Raw genomic sequence first — 19,541 nt, forward strand, 5'->3', positions numbered from 1 at the left:
TACTTTGTAAAAGATCCTGGCTACAGGCCCCCTGTCCTGGAAACCTCACCGGCACTGGGAACAGGTGTTACAGGCCGTTGGTTCTTCCGTGCAAGCCACCGGAAATCTAATGAGAATGAAGACGGGGATCTTTTTGTTCTTGAGTGTTTTAACTCTGACTGTGGTCTGTTTAGGATGCTGTTAGCAATACCTCATGCAGCCTGGGTGGAGAAGATGAATGAAATAGCGGATCTGTGATGGACTGGCGACCTGTCCAGGGTGTAACCTGCCTTTCGCCCGATGAGTGCTGGGATAGGCTCCAGCCCACCCGCTACCCGATCGACGGATTGACGGTATAGAAAATGTATGGATGGATGGGTTTCCGCGCTCTTCCGCAGCTTCAAACCATGACAAAGTTTTGGGAGGGTTAAAAGAAGGATGTAACATTCCTTCTTTCCATCAGTTGGATGTGTTTAGACTAACATTGTAATCATGTGATGTTGTTATAACATTTAACTTTTCTTAAATCCTATATTACTAGCATTCCTGCTTTTCGTGATCACATGTCTGTATAATAATACATTAGAGAAAAAATAAAAGGTTGAAATATACTTGCGTTTTGTGTTTTCTGTCAGAAGAAAAGATGGCTGAAACGAGATTAATGAAAAAGGTTTTCTATGATCCTATCCACCCTGGTAGTAATCTGTTTTTAGAGAAAGCGAGACCCCTAAAAAACTTCAAACTGATGCGGGGTAAGAATTTTTTAACAAAAAATTTAAGGCATTATTAGAGAACCACGGAGTTGTGCATTTTGCTACGCCGAGCGAGGTAAAGGCTTGAGAGGTTTAACCGCACGTTAAAAACCAGGATGTGGAGATATTTTACTGCTAATAACACACGTCGATACCTCGACGTCCTGCAGGATCTCGTGGAAAATTACAACCACAGTTACCACACGAGCATCAAAATGAAGCCTGTAGAGGTGACTCTAGAAAACACCTTTCAAGTTTTTCAGAACCTGTACGGCTCTGCTCGCGGTTGACGCTGCAAGGACTCAAGGATAAAGTTTAAAAAAGGAGATCTTGTAAGAAGATATAAACTGCGAGGCATGTTTGACAAGAAATATGAACAAAGTTTTACAGATGAAGTGTTTACAGTGACCGAGCAGCTTGCATGATCTCCCCCTGTGTACAAACTGAAAGATTTTGATGGATGGTTCCTTTTACGTGGAGGAGCTTCAAAAAGTTAAACTGAATAAAGACAAGATGTATCAAGTGGAGAAGATATTAAAACGATGCAGCATCAGGGGTGTAAAACAATTTTTTGTCTGTTGGAAAAACTGGCCTGAGAAATTCAACAGCTGGGTCAGAGCCAGTGACCTTCACGGGGTATAAAAGAACCTTCACTACTCCTAGCCCGCAACATTACACCATGCTTCACGTGCCTTGACGGAGATTTCTTATCCGTACACATGGCATAATGCCCCTAGGGACCAGACTTTTTTTGAACGGAGGAAAGCGGGGCTGGAAAAGTTCTACCGCCAGAATATAGGATTCGGACATTCAAGGATTTGAATCAGCTCAAAGCCGAGATTGAGGGTCACCTTCGAAAAATAGGTTCTGATATTTATTTAGTCGTGGACACGGTGGAAAATAGACTCACGTATCAGTCAGGTGCCCAGTACCACCTGCGTTTTTATCCACCACTGAGCTACATGCTAGGTGGAGCCTGGTAAATGGATCGTATTTGATACAAGGAGGGCCCCTTACCCGATGGATTTAAAAGCAGGTTTCTACCAGCTTTACTGTTACAGCAATGTAACAGCAATACAGATAGTCGGGGGTGCTTATGCCCCGCTCTTGCAAACAGTTAGAGGGTAAGTTTGGCGATATAATTACGCATACTTTTAACCCTGTCAACTATCTACCTGTAGCAAAGAGGCATATTGAAAACATCCACATAGAGATTAAAACGGATCAAAACACTTTTTACTAAATTTTACTTATGGGAAAACTGTTGTGAGACTACACTTCCAACCCGTGATATCACAACGCGTAATGAAATGATGGTCATTCACTCTGATATCACGGAGAGAGCAAGAGGAAATTGTGATTCCATGTCTCCCGATAAGCTCTGATCAGAAGTAAATATCTGATCAGTAGTCACTATCAAGCAAAGGTTCAGTCAGAGGTCACCTCTGTGTCTGTGTCAGGAGGAGGATAACAAAACAAAGCAACATGGTTCATGAGGGATGACCCTCATCACTTCGTAAACTATTACCAAAACCAGGTCGGAGGTACCCTGCCTGGTTTTTACGGAGCACCTGTATGTACGGTCGCGGAATAGGCTCTATATTTTCAAAATTATTTCGCTTCATAGTCCCCCTAGTTAAAAAAGGTTTTGCTATAGCTAAGCCTCATCTGAAAACAGCAGCTACAAGCATTGCCTCAGATGTCATAGGCAAAGCCATGAGAAGGATCTCTGGTACTGCAGAGAAGGGAGGACAAGAAGGATCGGGTATTATGGTTTTGTCACGAAGACCAAGAAAGCGGCCGCCTGGTGAACGTGTGAGGGGGTCACAAATACTGAGGTCGCTTAAAAGAAAGAAATCAGGATCAAGCCTAAAGGGAGGAAGTCTGCACGGAGAAGGGATATATTTCACTGAATCATAAATAGAGAGAGAAAGAGAGTAAAACATGGCTCTTTTGCATCACAAATCCCCTGAGTTCACCCTGGCAGAACTGGACTTATTTTCAGTCCCTATGAAGATCACCAATGCAGACGGCACAAACTTGGCGAACGACGCACCTGTGGGTCTCATCAATTATCCTCTCAATACACTATTCAGTCAATCCGATGTTACTCTGGGTGATAGATTAATTTCACAGTCTAGTGCCACCCACCCATATAGATCTATGATTGAGACTCTGCTAAACTTTTCTGAAGACGCGTTAAAGAGTCAGTTCAGCGCTGGTCTTTATTATAAAGATACAGCCGGCGCCATAGACTCTATAGTAACCAATAATGGGCCAAACAGAGGGCTAAACCAGAGGGCTCTCTGTACAGCTAATTCCAGAGAGGTACACTTAATGGGCCCCCTCCATGGGGATATTTTTTTCTGCGAAAGGCTCCTGCTGAACTCTGTGGATATGAGAGTTAAACTAACCAGGGCCAGAGAGGCTTTCTATCTCATGGGAACCAGAGACGATTAATGATATTAGGCGCCTCTCTTTTTATCAAAAAAGTATCCGTCTCCCCCGCTATTCGTTTAGGCCACACATCGGCCTTAATAAGAGGAAACGCTCTCTACCCACTGTCACATATGAATTTGAGGATATGTAATCAGGAGAATCTCTTTTTGGGAGCGATGCCTAAATATATTGTTTTATGTATGGTGCACCACGAGGCATTCACATGAAGAAGGGACTTGTCACCCGTCAACTTTAAACATATGGATATAGAATATCTAGCTCTTGATGGTAAACAAGTTCCCGCCAAGGCATTCCAGCCTCAGGTCAACCAAGGCATTTCAGTCCGGGAATTTTACAATTTGTTTACAGCTACCGGTCGTCATTTAAAAGATCTCCCTTTGAGTATCACACGTGAAGAATTTAACAACGGTTACTCGCTGTTTGTCTTGAATCTCAATCCTGGTGAGGATACCGACGCCTTGTCACCTGTTTCTAATGGGAATTGAAGATTGGAGATGAGGTTTAGAGTACCGCTACCTCACACCACAACCCTCATTGTCTACGCATGTTACGATTCCATTTTGGAGATCAACTCGAGAAGACAGGTGCTGGTGGACTATTATTAAAAGAGTAAGCATGAATAACCACCAACTGGAGAGCCTGTTGCACCATCTACTGGGAAACCTATTTTGTGGCGTGTGGGCTAGTGACCAACTCCCCTTACTCAAACAAACGTTTGCAAAGCCGGCTTACTTTATTGTGAACACACATCCTTCTCACTGGCTAGCTCTGACTCTGGAGGAGAATGGTCAAGCCACCTTTTTCGACTCTTACGGGCTACCGCCAGATTTTTCTCACTGCCCCTCAGACATTGTGTCATTTCTGAAAGACCGATCCCTGAAGATAACGTACCATAATCGCCAACTTCAGAACACCTTGTCCACTGTGTGCGGTCAACAGTGCGTTTATTACCGGAATGTCTCTGCAACAAGTATTATCCTCCTACAGTGATGATGTTCTTAAAAAATATGTGATGGTATCTAACTTTGTGAAAAAATATCAGAGATGCATCAGAAAGCACAGTGCTATCTCATTTCATCAGGGAGCCTGTTCTTTACAGATGTTCAAAGAGTGTTACAAATTGTGAATGCATGAAAGTGATGACTCGGTAGACTCTGAAAATTGGGATCAATAAAAATTTTTATTGAGAACAAAAGACGGTATCATTTTATTCATTTCTTACAGAAATTTATGGTGAAAAGGTGACCCAGCGTGGAGGTTTTTATCTTTTTATGCAAACTTTGTTCGTCTGCAGCCTCATCTCGCTCAACATGTCCAGATCTTAAAAAATGAGTGGAGAGGGTTATCTTCTTCTTCGGTTTTACAGATGGTATTTTCTCCATTCCGCTCGGTTCTGTTTTGAGACGACGGTATTGTTCACGGGCTTGCGGGTTATTCACAGAGGATAAAGGTATGTTCAGTTCATTCAGGACATTGAGAAAACTTGTCCAACCTGTTGGTTGCATGGTTTGGGCTTTTCTTTTAAAAGGGAGTAGAAGGTTTTTAAGTAAATCAACCAATTGTGATCCTCTCACAACCTGCCCCTGATAAACAAATTCTCCTCTGGTGGTCCAGCCATTTCTCTCAGATAATTTCCTCAAGATGTATTCACCATTTCTGCGATCGCGCTTTGGAAGGATTTTTAATACCTCACTCGCCGTTGCATCCAATTCTAACTGATCGGGTTCATGAACACGGTCCGTCTCACAGGAATCTGATTCAGGTATTGGATCATTAAGACTGTTTCGCTGAAGAGTCACAGACACCCATGGCTCCTCCATCTGACCTCGCTTGATCAGGGTGAGGTATCTTTGCAGCAGGGCGTCGTATTTCTTAATTTTTTCATAAGAGGTCATTCCTGACTCGTCGAGTATCGCTCTCATTTTATTATCCAAATCATCCTCCGCCGTCTGTCTGATAGAAGTCTCTGGCTGACTCAAGTGTTTGAACTGATGAGGTGAGATGAGAAACATCTTTTACACTGTCCTGAGCGACATGGTTCTTATCTTCTAACGATTCCAGCCACTAGATCCCCAATTATGGGTGCAAGAGCCGTTAGGATGGGGAGAATAAACCCACCTCCTTGACTTTTGAGAGCCAACTGCTTACGTTTTAAACCGGTTCTCTTATCAGCCAGCAGTCTGATAACTTTCTTTTGCTTTTTCAAACTCCGATACTGGGAAGGGGATAGCTTAATGTTACCCTTTAAAATATTCAGAGCAATCTCACACAAAGCTTTAAGAAAGTCGGGTGAACAATGGCCGAGAATGTCCTTACGTTTCTGAGGTGTGGCGTGGTACAGAGCTCTGAGCAACGGAGCATTCCTTTTTATACGGGCTGACATGATTAATTACTATGCTTTCAGAACATAGACAACTGGCCACTGACTAGGAAGTAAACCCGTTCTCAGTCTGTATTGTTCTGGGCATGAGTGGGTCAGGTCGACGATTAAATACCCGTGCGGCTCTCTGGTGGCGTCCTCAAAGCTCTCCAGGAAGATAGATTTCTCTGAGGGGAAGATTTGACGGTCTAGTATATTCACCTGCAATCTGTCACTGGGATTCTTAAACAGCACCAGGTAGTTACTGTTCAGGCTGATGGTGCAACTGTATTTCCCTTGATTAAGTACATTTTGAGTCAACATCATGACACTCATATTTCTGTGAAGTCTGTACAGTGTGAAAACTTTTACCTCTTCTGGATGGTCTAAAGCCTGAAAAATAACATCGTCCAGAATAACCAAGTGCTTACGATCAGGAGGGAACAGATTTTCATCTTCAAAAGAATGAGGCAATCCTTCCACAAATTTTATGTTTTTATTCATCCGCTGCAGTTCAGCATACAATGGTTGGAAAGAGGTATAAATCCAAGCAATATTATCAGGTACATCATCCATCACATGGTTACACTTTTTTAAAAACACTTTCAACAAAAAACTATTTCCCACATCCGATCAGACATGAAAAAGGAGTCTTTAGTCTGGGGTCAAAATCAATCTCCTTAATAACCGAAAGGCAGAGTTGTACCGTCAGGAAAAAGGCGTCTCTTGTCATACACCACCCGGAACTTTCTCAGTAATGTCGTATTTTTTAACAGAAACCCCTTTTTATCTCTTCTGATGGTACGCTGAGGGGTCTCGATCACCATTTCTCTAGAGTCAGCCAAGTATCCCTCCACTAACTCTTTGACGCTGTCAAAGTTGACCTTCTCGCTGCATTCATGCGTCTGAGTTGATGCCTTTAACGCGCATCGATACTTTTTTCTGATTTCTGGTCTGGTAGGAGTAACTCTTGGGTCCTGCTGCAACAAATTCCTGAATTTTGTCACCCCCCAGCTCATTGGTCAAATCCCCCGGATAGTTTCCCAGTTTCAGAAGAGTCTCACCTTTTTTCACCACATAGATCAGATCATAGATCATGTCTGTGTCTATGTAGAGATTTTTTTTCCTGCATTACTTCCAGACAGCTATACAGTTTTAAACGTGCATATGCGGTGGTAAATGTTGCAATGAATGCATTGTTTACCTTGTTGGGAGGAGCATCGTTTATTGTCAGTCCACTGCAACATGCATATGTCAGGGTTTAGAAAGTGGAAGTAGACGATCTTTACCCGAGAACATGAAATTAAAAAATTAATTCGGGTCAGTGATGATGGTGGTCTGATGGAGGTCGTTCCTCTGCGCAGATTTCCCCCAGAAACTGTTCAGACACAGTTTAGCCACCTGTCTTTTACCAGGGTTCACCTCTATTTTGATGGTATCCAACTGAATACCTTGATGGAGTTTGTAATCTCTGACGTACCTCAACTTACTCTCCTCGTCAAGTGCATCTGCGGGATATCCTGAAGTCTCTTGTTTACCTTTAAAAAATGTGTGTATGTAGTCTACAAAGATTGAGCTACTGCTTCTGTCAAAGTGCCACACCTCAGTGATTTTAGCAAGACGATAAACCAAGCTTTAACGCCTTGCTAAACTCCACACTCACCCACACACCTGTTAGTGCTCTCTCGTCATCACTGTGGTTGCATGCACCTGCCTGGTTATTCATTTCAGCACAGGTGCAACAGCGAGTGAATACAAGTTTTCCGTGAGATGACTTGTAAGGTAAAACTGGGAAAAACAGCCCGCGTGGAGGATAAACAACAGCTCTTATGAAACCAAAGTAGCTGTCAGGGTCATCAAAATCTTTGCAGATGATTCTGGGATGGCCGAGGGGGTAAGGAAAGCTGCAATTTACATAGGGGTAAAGAGATGTAAAGTCAGCATAGTGCACAGTTTTTTTATCTCTCTCTCTGCATAGAACTGTTCGAATGGTGCCTTCCTCAACGGACATGTGTCCTGAGGAAGATAGCAGATGGGCTATCCGTGAAAGAAACAACCGTAAAACTCAAAAGCTACCCTCACACCATCAATTTCCGCATACCCATCTACATGATAAGGGCCGATTCCCTTTTCCCCGGTGTTTAACACGTGGCTAATCTCAATCCCTCTGCTAAATGCTAACCACTCCAGCCACTGGATGGTTGCGTTTCAGAAGGTCTTACTCTGCTGACTGTAATCAACGGGTGAAGGTATAGCCAGGGTTTTACGCTGCAGCAAGTTGGCGGTAAAAACCATACAGGCCGATGCGATCGTGATGCATTTCAGGGGGTCCACGCGCGTCTCGTTAAAGAATTGCTCAGGGAATTTGAGACACCCCCTGAAAAGTATGTCAACATCATTTTTACAGTAAAGCATACTCTGTTCACGAAAGTTAAAGGTACCTTTACACACTCCTCCGTACCATCTGTAGAACTCTCCCTGCTCACTGGGGCTCATGAGTTCTACAGAGTAGTAACTCGGTGGAGGAAAAGGCCCCACATATTTCAAATTCTGTTCTGAAGAAAATCTGTGGGGAAAGAAACCTTTGGTATTATCACTGAAACCTAATGCTTTTGGCAACATACTCAGTTTCATAGCCAGGAATGACAGACTATCGATGAATCTCAAACTATAATCAGTCTGTAAAACAGAGAATACGGGAGTGTAGCAGTGTTCACAAATGTATCTCGACCCTATAAAACCTTTGAGGTTTTTTATTCCATAGTAATGGTTTTGGAGTAATAACAGAAAGAGAGGGCTTGATCGATCTCTGAAATCAGTCTCAAATTTACAGAGCTCGGTCATCCTTGGTTCTGTGAAACACCACAATTTTTCTGTTTAGGATTTTTTCAAATTTTCCAACATCACTGAAAGATACAGGCGTCTGATCAGTCAGACGCTGCCACTCTCCCTTGTACCAAGGTTTGACTATCGGTAAATTTAGGGTCGGAGACGTGCGCGAGACTGATGGCGAAGCAGAGCTGATTGTCACAATCATCTGTAATGTACAAGTGACGTTTTTGTCTTATGGATTAATTTGCATTCTAAGGTTTTTGAAGCCTTCCATTTTGTGCCCCCTGTGGGGTTTCTTTCTACCTGGAGGATTAACTCCAGGTTGGTATCAGAGGCAATCTCTGCATTTGATTGAGTTAACTCATCTAAAAAGTCCAGAAAGGCTTTCAGGATTACATCACACTCGTCTGTGACAGAAACGGTAATGTGTTGAGAAATACTCTCACGTAATAATTCTAGCTGGACGACATCATTACATCTGGTGAGTGATCGCGCTGTTTCTGCCACTTCAATAAGATTGCTCATAACCGCTGAAGTGAACTCAGCGATGTTGGGCATTATATCAGGGCACGGACGAGGTATTGTGACGGAACGTCTTATTTCAAGACAGTTGAAACATTCACGCGCAATCGGTGGAGGTGTATCTCTCCGATTCTGTTCAGGGACGGCTACATTCTCCTGATTCAAGCCCCTACCATGCTGCCGAGTTTGTTCTGCTGCAGCTGGAGAAGGTATAGAAATAAGAGTATCTGATGCTAAAGCTTGAGAAGCACAATTTGCTGAGGCTGAATCAAGTGATATGGCACGAGGAGCTGGAGTTGGTGAGACAATAGTCGGTGACTCATTTTGGATTGGTGGTTCTAATTCGTGTAACACGCCAGTTTCATCATTCTCATCTTCTTCAATATCCGTAGGGGATGACTGATAATCTACATTAAGGAGCGCATACTCCAGCAGTGTAAAGTAATTCCACACATGAACCGGTATGGGTATGTGTTGCAAGCTTTCTATGGCCTTAGATAATTCACCCAGAACAACTCCACCTGCTTGATTATCCATCTTTACACAGAATTGAGAATGTTAAGAGGGGAAAAGATATTTACTTATACACACACATTTACTTTACTTTGAAATCACCTTCAAGTCATAGTTCATTTTCTGTATAAGAATCTCACTACGTCTCATGAATGCCCGAGCTCTTGATTTTTCACGGATGGTAGAGTTTCTTTTCCTCCATAGGCGAGGATCTGGCCCGATTGTAGGACGTATCCATTCTATTGACAGGTCAGCCTCTGTGGATGAAGGAGAAATAACCATAAAAGTATTTTAAATATACCTGGTTCCGTGATTGTAAATGTTAAAAAAAATAAATTTAAAAAGTAGAGAAAGAAATTGCACCTCTGATTAATCCTCGGACGAGTGACAGCCTTGAGCGCACTCTAATGCTCCGTTGATTCTTTACCACGGACCTCACAGGAACTACAACAGATTCTGTCAAATTGAAACAGTTTAATAGCATAAAAATAGATGAATAAAAACCTTGCTTAAGTATACACTGTGAAATATGCATAGATGTTACCATGTAATGCTCCCATTGAAAGCAGCATGGAAAAGTTAACAGAGCAGTAATAATATATCAACTGGCTTATTTTACAGAGGGTTATAAATTGCACTTCACATGAGTTCTACTGAAAACGCTGCGCTCTTTTAACCGCTACCCCTCCCACCCTCACTCTCTCCCTATGCGTCACATCCGTGTTGATGACGCTTACGCGCACATGTAGGAAGTCCACGTTTTTGTTTTACATTCAGATGTTTTTCACCGCGGTGGCAGGCTTATGCAGTGAGAAAAAAGACGTGAGAAAACAACAAAGAATGATGAGTTTTAACTTACCCCGCAGAGCAGGCTGTTTATTGAGGGGTTCGGGGCTGTCCAAGTTTATACTTTATCCCCCTCTTCTCCATGAACAGGGCCCGGCACCCCGAATAGTTGCTCCGATATGCAGCCTAGTAGACCGATGGCCTGTGTCCCTTCAGCTGCCGCCGCCTCGTGGTTGAAGCCGGTCGGCAGCGACTCGGGCCGCGGTATTCGAGGGGAGAAACGTATGCTCGGTGGTGTGTGTAACACCGATGATTCCAACTGCCTGTCCTCTGTCGTGGAAACCTCACGCGGGGTAGTGGCACCCGGAGACCATGGCGGATGCGTCCAGCGGCAACCAGACGGTCATGGCGGATGCGTCCAGCGGCAACCAGACGGTCATGGCGGATGCGTTCAGCGGCAACCAGACGGTCATGGCGGATGCGTCCAGCGGCAACCAGACTGTCATGGCGGATGCGTCCAGCGGCAACCAGACTGTCATGGCGGATGCGTCCAGCGGCAACCAGACTGTCATGGCGGTGGCTTGAGATGCATTATATATATTAGGAATAAAACCATCAACTTTTAATTTCTGCCTTCTGTTTCTTGAGTACTGCAATATTGCGCTGGTCAGTGTCACTACTGATGACCCTTTGGGCTCCTGTGCACTTAACAGTTTCACCTTGGGCCCATGTTCCAGTCAAGGAGCATGTTGTACTATTCTGCATATCCACTGAAGGATACACAGACCTCTACAGGCTGAACAACAGCTGCCCATGGGCATCTGGTTAAACTCCTTGGCCCTGTTGTCAGACCATGTACTGGTCCTGCGTTCCTCCAAGGGCATGGCCTTGTGGCCAGAGTATGCAGACAATTCCTGGAGGAATTTATACCACTCAATAGGGCCATACACTTACCTGACCTAAATCCAACAGAAAACCTGTAGGACATGTCTTGGTTAAACTGACACAGTTGGGTTGCATCTGACTGTCCAGAAGTTCAGTGATGCTCTTTTCCACATTTGGGATAAATGTCCCTTCAGGGCACCGTCTGTTGATCCATTAGGAGCATGCCCCAATGTTGTAATGCATGCAATCATGTCAGGCCACTTGGTATCATTTTGAGTTGCTACAATGACACTTTTCACATGATGGGGGTGTCTTTTGAATTCAGTTAGTGTGTTGATCATTTCCACCAATTGTGGTGTCCTTTCATCCTTCACACATTGGCAAAACAATTCACAGTCTGTCAAGAAAAATATTCCAAGACATGAAGTCGGTTAAAAGATACTGCCCCTTTAAATCTTTAATCTCCCCCTTTTCTCCAAATTTTTTTTTTTTCGTTGTTTTAAAGATGACCTATAATACCTCTATGATCAAAATAACTGTCTGCCTGGATATGCAGTATGATTATTTACTTTCCCACTGAGATCTGTTTTCAAAGATTTTTTTTTTTTAACAGTGTCTATTGGCTAATTATCAACCTATATCCAATCTCCCCTTTATCTAAAGTTCTTGGAAAAAATAGTTGCAGTTCAACTTTGTGATCATTTTCATAGAAATAATCTCTTTAAAGAGTTTCAGTCAGGATTCAGAGTGCATCATAGCACAGAAACAGCACTGGTAAAAGTTACCAATCATCCCCTCTTAGCCTCTGATAGCAGACTTGTTTCTGTGCTTGTCCTGTTGGATCTCAGTGCCGCATTTGATACGATCGATCACAGCATTCTGTTACAGAGACTTGAACATGTTATTGGGATTAACACACAATCATTGCAAATATTAATGATTTTATGAGCTACATAACTTAATTTGAATTTCCCTGACTGGGGGATGAATAAAGTATTTTTCTATTCTATTCTAGCCACCTAAAAATCACTTATTTTAAGGCTTAAAAGTCCACTTTCAAAATGGGACTTTCAAAGTTATATCTAATTAGATATAATGCAAGTTTGGGAGACTGGACTGAAGAGAAGTTTTGGTGCAATCTGTTGGTTTCTTAGTCAGGAAATTGTTTTTGAATTGGCTCTGTGTGAATGAATTTGATTCATTTTTTAATTAATTAATTGGAATATGATTACAATGAATTGGATTATATCATTGAAATGCCCTGAGATGACATTTGTTGTAATTTGGCGTTATATAAATAAAACTGAATGGAATTGCAGGAAAAACATATCAAATGTGGAAAAAGGCTTATCTTGGAAACATTTTAAAAACTGACATTAATTCTGTCTTGGTAAACACTGCTGGTGGGAAACTGGCAGAAGTGGACCTTCCAATGTGACAGTTCCATGAAGTATTCAGCTGCCTGAAAAAAACAATACTTAATTACTATTATAAATAGTCAGTTGGCACTGCGTCCGACTTGGGTGTAAATTGGGTTAAAAATGGAAGAACAAGGCCAAAAAAGACATTTGCTTTGTCTTAAAATTAAACAAAAATGAGGTCTAAAATGGTGTGCATTTAGAATGTTATATGGGAGACTTCAGTTGACGCTGTGGATCAATTTTTCATCAAAGCTTCATGCAAATGGTACCAAATTTTTAAGGGTCATTGCGACAAAGGTCCTTATTAAGTGTGCAAAATTTGACAGCCATGGAGTCAAATGGGATTTTAAAAAAGAACCAGGCTCCAGGCCCACTGTCCTGGAAACCTCACACGCACTTAAGCACCCCTCCTCGGGCACAAACTCCCGTCCGAGCCCCGAGTAGCATTGCGCAAGGTGAATCATTCCCTCAGTTAAAGAATTGGAGCTCTTGCAGGGATCTATGCCATTTTACTCAGATGGTCTTAATGTTGTGGCTGACCAGTGTTAGGCTATAAAGTAATATACACTGCTCAAAAAAATTAAACACTTTGAAGACAGATCTCAGTGGAAAAAAATAAAATAAATCATACTGGATATCTGGTCAATGTGTGAAGGATGAAAGGACACCACAATTGGTGGAAATGATCAACGCACAGACTGAATTCAAAGACACCCCTATCATGTTAAAAAGGCAAAAAGGTCATTGTAGCAACTCAAAATGGTATAAAGTGGCCCCCACCTGATTGTATGCATTACAACATGCTCCAAAGGGTCATGTCATTAGTAGTGATACTGACCAGGGCAATATTGCAGTACTGAAGAATCAGAGAAGACAGAAATGAAAAGTTAATGGTTTTATTCCAAATAAATAAAATGCATCTTAAGCCACTGGAACATCTTATTCCAAGGAACTTACCAACCTCAGTCAATGCTGTGTTTACAAAGTGTCTGCCATTATCACTGCTGATCTTCTCTAGAATGCCCCATCTAGGAATTATTTCTGTCAGCAGTACTTTAGTTGTTGCATTACTGAGGAACCAAAACAATCAAATTAGTGTAGCCTACAATATCACGGGAGGCCAGGACAGCTTTCTCTGCAGCTGCAACAGCAAGAAGACAACCAGGCAGGCCTGCAGCCACAGAGTCCAATTTTGCTGAGAAATACGCCACTGGCCTTTGCCTGCCCCCATGTTCCTGCATAAGAACAGATGCAATGATGTCGCCATTTGTTGATTCTTCTCAGCAACTGCCTGTATGAAAGGTTTATGAGGATCTAGAATGCCAAGTGTTGGAGCTGTTTGAAAAGCTGGCATTAAGAAATATATTTTTGACCTGATCAATGATTCTCAGACAAAGTTAAGTGATCCACATCTATTTGGAAAAAGCTTTATGATACAAAACTGTAATTTATTTTTTATTTGGGGCATCTGAACACTTGAATTAGAGAACAGGTGGATGTGGATATTTTAAACTTAATTTAAAGAACAAATTTCTTTCATTAAAAGTTGCCAATTCTGGTTCCACTCTTTACGACAACCAACATTTTCTCCAGATGAAGACAGCTGACCATGACTTTTTACACCGGCTTCTGCTAAACTGTATTTTCATTGTGAAATATCTCTCAACTTTTCATTGTGATTCAGTGAAAAAAAAAAAAAAAACACAAACTCATGATTCACAGAGGATTCATTTGAATTTTTCTTCATTCATTGCCAACATTTGGTCATAATTTAATTTTTGCCGAAAAGACATAAAAAGAAATTTAGCAGAGAAGTAAAGTAAAGTATTTATCAAGAACATGTCCTAGTTCTGATCTAACAATTCCCTATATTCACAGTTACTGTATAAGATATTTATGAGATTGGAGAGCTTTTACCACAGTAATGAAACTATTTCTTAGGTATCTTTTAAGGACAAACCTTGTTTATTTATTGTGTTAAACTCACTTGTACACAGAAAAAGCACCTGGAATCAAGTACTATGGGAAATATAAGGAAGAGTTCAGTAATCTGATTGGTTTGATCATATGTCTGTCACAGGAAAACCTGATGCTGCATTCACTAACAACTGGGAACTTAGAAGTTCAGACTGAGAAATCAAAGAAAACACCACCTAAAGTTGATTAGATATACTGCATTATCTCTTCACTTATCTTTTAACTAAAAAGTTAACTATTAAAGCTTTCTTTCATTATTGATTTAATAAGGCATAAAAGTACTTTATGCCTCATTCAAATAAAATTTTTCATCAGTTTAATCAACTACATAATTGTTTGTTCTTTATAAGAAAGCAGCAAAGCTAAGGTTGCTGTGAATTCTTTACCCACTTTATGAAACAAAGATGATAAATTACATGATTATGAGTCCCAATTTCCAAATTCCAAGGTACATCGAATCCTGCATGTCTTCTCTGAGTTGAAAGCCAATTAGACCTATGAGGAACAGCTGTGATACCTGCATGATGAACTTTTTAAAACTTGCCTGTTGCATTTTTGTGTTTGAACTGAAGCAATGGGAGCTGTTTGGGTCCAGATAGTTTGTGTTCTGACAATATGGCTAACCAGAGGTTTGTGGTTTAGTGTTCTTTATATAAATATATATATTTCCCTTGTATAATTATTTTTTGGTTGTAATGGGTTTTATGGTAATCTGATGTGTCAGGGTGAGGTTGTATATGTTGTTCCATGAAGTAGCAGAAACATGAAATTTTAATTATCTGTCCATAGGCTGGTGTTTGCCAGTTGTTGGAACAAATGGAAGATCTTATGTGCTGCAGAGGAATCAAAATGGTCAGTAAATCAATAGCATAAACTCTTTTGAGCTTCTTTCTGACAATAACTCCTTGGTCTCCTTCCAGACTGGTCATCCAATGATGTTTCTCCCAAGACAAACCTTGGCCTTCTTAAGTCGATGGATTCCATGTTGGTAAAAAATGTTGAAGGTGAGCAAGTTCTGTGACCAACTCAACATTTGTCCTGGCCTCTTACAGCAGAACAATTTAATACTTAGAAATTATATGTGACTGTTTCATTCAAAGCAGCTCTTCATATTTACATAAAAAGATTTAAAATAAAATTTCTGTGGTGTGGGGACAGCTTCATTTGGTGTTTGAAGTAGCTCCTGAGAAAGCCTTGTTCTTGTTCTCACTTATTACAACAATGTGGATAACTTGGTTAAGCTAACAAAGTTCCAGGTCCAAGTAGTGGGACTTGGCAATTAAAGTGTATTGAAATGGTCTTGTATGCCTGTTTCTTTCAGTGCAACTGGAAACAAAAGAAGTGGAAGCTAAGGCGTCAAATGGCAACCCAGGATTAAATAACCTCATGACCGCACTGAAAGAGGCGTCCAGCGGCAACCAGACTGTCATGGCGGATGCGTCCAGCGGCAACCAGACTGTCATGGCGGATGCGTCCAGCGGCAACCAGACTGTCATGGCGGATGCGTCCAGCGGCAACCAGACTGTCATGGCGGATGCGTCCAGCGGCAACCAGACTGTCATGGCGGATGCGTCCAGCGGCAACCAGACTGTCATGGCGGATGCGTCCAGCGGCAACCAGACTGTCATGGCGGATGCGTCCAGCGGCAACCAGACTGTCATGGCGGATGCGTCCAGCGGCAACCAGACTGTCATGGCGGATGCGTCCAGCGGCAACCAGACTGTCATGGCGGATGCGTCCAGCGGCAACCAGACTGTCATGGCGGATGCGTCCAGCGGCAACCAGACTGTCATGGCGGATGCGTCCAGCGGCAACCAGACTGTCATGGCGGATGCGTCCAGCGGCAACCAGACTGTCATGGCGGATGCGTCCAGCGGCAACCAGACTGTCATGGCGGATGCGTCCAGCGGCAACCAGACTGTCATGGCGGATGCGTCCAGCGGCAACCAGACTGTCATGGCGGATGCGTCCAGCGGCAACCAGACTGTCATGGCGGATGCGTCCAGCGGCAACCAGACTGTCATGGCGGATGCGTTCAGCGGCAACCAGACTGTCATGGCGGATGCGTCCAGCGGCAACCAGACTGTCATGGCGGATGCGTCCAGCGGCAACCAGACTGTCATGGCGGATGCGTCCAGCGGCAACCAGACTGTCATGGCGGATGCGTCCAGCGGCAACCAGACTGTCATGGCGGATGCGTCCAGCGGCAACCAGACTGTCATGGCGGATGCGTCCAGCGGCAACCAGACTGTCATGGCGGATGCGTCCAGCGGCAACCAGACTGTCATGGCGGATGCGTCCAGCGGCAACCAGACTGTCATGGCGGATGCGTCCAGCGGCAACCAGACTGTCATGGCGGATGCGTCCAGCGGCAACCAGACTGTCATGGCGGATGCGTCCAGCGGCAACCAGACTGTCATGGCGGATGCGTCCAGCGGCAACCAGACTGTCATGGCGGATGCGTCCAGCGGCAACCAGACTGTCATGGCGGATGCGTCCAGCGGCAACCAGACTGTCATGGCGGATGCGTCCAGCGGCAACCAGACTGTCATGGCGGATGCGTCCAGCGGCAACCAGACTGTCATGGCGGATGCGTCCAGCGGCAACCAGACTGTCATGGCGGATGCGTCCAGCGGCAACCAGACTGTCATGGCGGATGCGTCCAGCGGCAACCAGACTGTCATGGCGGATGCGTCCAGCGGCAACCAGACTGTCATGGCGGATGCGTCCAGCGGCAACCAGACTGTCATGGCGGATGCGTCCAGCGGCAACCAGACTGTCATGGCGGATGCGTCCAGCGGCAACCAGACTGTCATGGCGGATGCGTCCAGCGGCAACCAGACTGTCATGGCGGATGCGTCCAGCGGCAACCAGACTGTCATGGCGGATGCGTCCAGCGGCAACCAGACTGTCATGGCGGATGCGTCCAGCGGCAACCAGACTGTCATGGCGGATGCGTCCAGCGGCAACCAGACTGTCATGGCGGATGCGTCCAGCGGCAACCAGACTGTCATGGCGGATGCGTCCAGCGGCAACCAGACTGTCATGGCGGATGCGTCCAGCGGCAACCAGACTGTCATGGCGGATGCGTCCAGCGGCAACCAGACTGTCATGGCGGATGCGTCCAGCGGCAACCAGACTGTCATGGCGGATGCGTCCAGCGGCAACCAGACTGTCATGGCGGATGCGTCCAGCGGCAACCAGACTGTCATGGCGGATGCGTCCAGCGGCAACCAGACTGTCATGGCGGATGCGTCCAGCGGCAACCAGACTGTCATGGCGGATGCGTCCAGCGGCAACCAGACTGTCATGGCGGATGCGTCCAGCGGCAACCAGACTGTCATGGCGGATGCGTCCAGCGGCAACCAGACTGTCATGGCGGATGCGTCCAGCGGCAACCAGACTGTCATGGCGGATGCGTCCAGCGGCAACCAGACTGTCATGGCGGATGCGTCCAGCGGCAACCAGACTGTCATGGCGGATGCGTCCAGCGGCAACCAGACTGTCATGGCGGATGCGTCCAGCGGCAACCAGACTGTCATGGCGGATGCGTCCAGCGGCAACCAGACTGTCATGGCGGATGCGTCCAGCGGCAACCAGACTGTCATGGCGGATGCGTCCAGCGGCAACCAGACTGTCATGGCGGATGCGTCCAGCGGCAACCAGACTGTCATGGCGGATGCGTCCAGCGGCAACCAGACTGTCATGGCGGATGCGTCCAGCGGCAACCAGACTGTCATGGCGGATGCGTCCAGCGGCAACCAGACTGTCATGGCGGATGCGTCCAGCGGCAACCAGACTGTCATGGCGGATGCGTCCAGCGGCAACCAGACTGTCATGGCGGATGCGTCCAGCGGCAACCAGACTGTCATGGCGGATGCGTCCAGCGGCAACCAGACTGTCATGGCGGATGCGTCCAGCGGCAACCAGACTGTCATGGCGGATGCGTCCAGCGGCAACCAGACTGTCATGGCGGATGCGTCCAGCGGCAACCAGACTGTCATGGCGGATGCGTCCAGCGGCAACCAGACTGTCATGGCGGATGCGTCCAGCGGCAACCAGACTGTCATGGCGGATGCGTCCAGCGGCAACCAGACTGTCATGGCGGATGCGTCCAGCGGCAACCAGACTGTCATGGCGGATGCGTCCAGCGGCAACCAATTCTGAATAAAACCATCAACTTTTAATTTCTGCCTTCTGTTTCTTGAGTACTGCAATATTGCCCTGGTCAGTGTCACTACTGATGACCCTTTGGGCTCCTGTGCACTTAACAGTTTCACCTTGGGCCCATGTTCCAGTCAAGGAGCATGTTGTAGTATTCTGCATATCCACTGAAGGATACACCGACCTCTACAGGCTGAACAACAGCTGCCCATGGGCATCTGGTTAAACTCCTTGGCCCTGTTGTCAGACCATGTACTGGTCTAGCGTTCCTCCAAGAGCATGGCCTTGTGGCCAGAGTATGCAGACAATTCCTTTAGGAATTTATACCACTCAAAAGGGCCCTACACTTACCTGACCTAAATCCAACAGAAAACCTGTAGGACATGTCTTGGTTAAACTGACACAGTTGGGTTGCATCTGACTGTCCAGAAGTTCAGTGATGCTCTTTTCCACATTTGGGATAAATGTCCCTTCAGGGCACCGTCTGATCCATTAGGAGCATGCCCCAATGTTGTAATGCATGCAATCATGTGGGAGCCACTTGGTATCATTTTGAGTTGCTACAATGACCCTTTTCACATGATGGGGGTGTCTTTTGAACTCGGTCAGTCTGTAGATCATTTCCATCAATTGTGGTGTCCTTTCATCCTTCACACATTGCCTGGATATGCAGTATGATTATTTACTTTCCCACTGAGATCTGCTTTCAAAGATTTTTGTTTTTTAACAGTTTATATTGGCTAATTATCAACCTATATCCCATCTCCCCTTTTGTCTAAAGTTCTTGGAAAAAATAGTTGCAGCTCAGCTTTGTAATCATTTACATAGAAATAATCTCTTTAAAGAGTTTCAGTCAGGATTCAGAGTGCATCATAGCACAGAAACAGCACT

Source organism: Leuresthes tenuis, unplaced genomic scaffold (genome assembly GCF_036924035.1).
Source record: "Leuresthes tenuis unplaced genomic scaffold, fLeuTen1.0.hap1 SCAF_19, whole genome shotgun sequence".
Classification (NCBI taxonomy): Eukaryota; Metazoa; Chordata; class Actinopteri; order Atheriniformes; family Atherinopsidae; genus Leuresthes; species Leuresthes tenuis.